We start from the raw sequence: 885 nt of genomic DNA, 5'->3' as shown, positions 1-885 counted from the left end.
CCTTATAAAGGTTCTTTAGTCTCTGATTAGCCCAGAACTATATTGGACTCTGAAGATTTTCTGGACTAAACAAGACACCTTTTCCAAACTAATCTCATCTAGATCTACAAGTCTCTCAGAAGGGCAAGATAAATGATGTCCAGAGAAATTTGTTAGTTTTCCAATATATTCCTCGATATATTATGACATTCACTAGGTTAATGATTGATTACCAATGATCCATATTCTGTGAGGACAGGAGCCTTATCTTTGATATAATATGATACTAGGTGCATAGTTTCCAAATAGATGCTTATTGATTGATTCAACTTCAAAGTAGATTTAGAGTTACCTGTTTATGTGGTGGGGATCATATATTTTTATTTAAATTAATAAATGAATTTACACATTAAGAATGATCTGCTTTTGTTATTATGACATGGTAACTACAGTAAATTCTAGAGGAAATTAAAAACTCTTTTTCTAGTTTGTCTTACATATAGTACTTGCCTTACATCACTTTTACATCACTGTTACTTCCTAACAGTGTTCTGCGTTGGAAGTTTTATCTAAACTAAATTAAGGAATGATTACCTAGAAATCTTGCCATCAATATTATGTCCCAGGAAATGAGGTTTGATTGTTATTTTTGTTCTTGTTTTTCTTCATGTGATCACAGCCTCCTATCTGTTAGTATATCATATGGTTGATTCTCTTGACCTGATTTGTTCTGTTGAATGACAATTTCTTGTTTGAATGTGGAATCCTGCTTTCACAGTGAACAGAAAGCACTGCTAACTTCTATAAGTGAGGGCTGTCGTTGGCTTCTGGCTCTACATGCCATGGCTGAAGTGTTTTTACTGTTAGCATTTTCCAAGTTTATTTATTATTTCTTTTACAGGTTAG

Source organism: Pseudorca crassidens, chromosome 2 (assembly GCF_039906515.1).
Source record: "Pseudorca crassidens isolate mPseCra1 chromosome 2, mPseCra1.hap1, whole genome shotgun sequence".
In the NCBI taxonomy this organism is placed as follows: Eukaryota; Metazoa; Chordata; class Mammalia; order Artiodactyla; family Delphinidae; genus Pseudorca; species Pseudorca crassidens.
Note: the sequence above shows the minus strand (reverse complement) of the source record.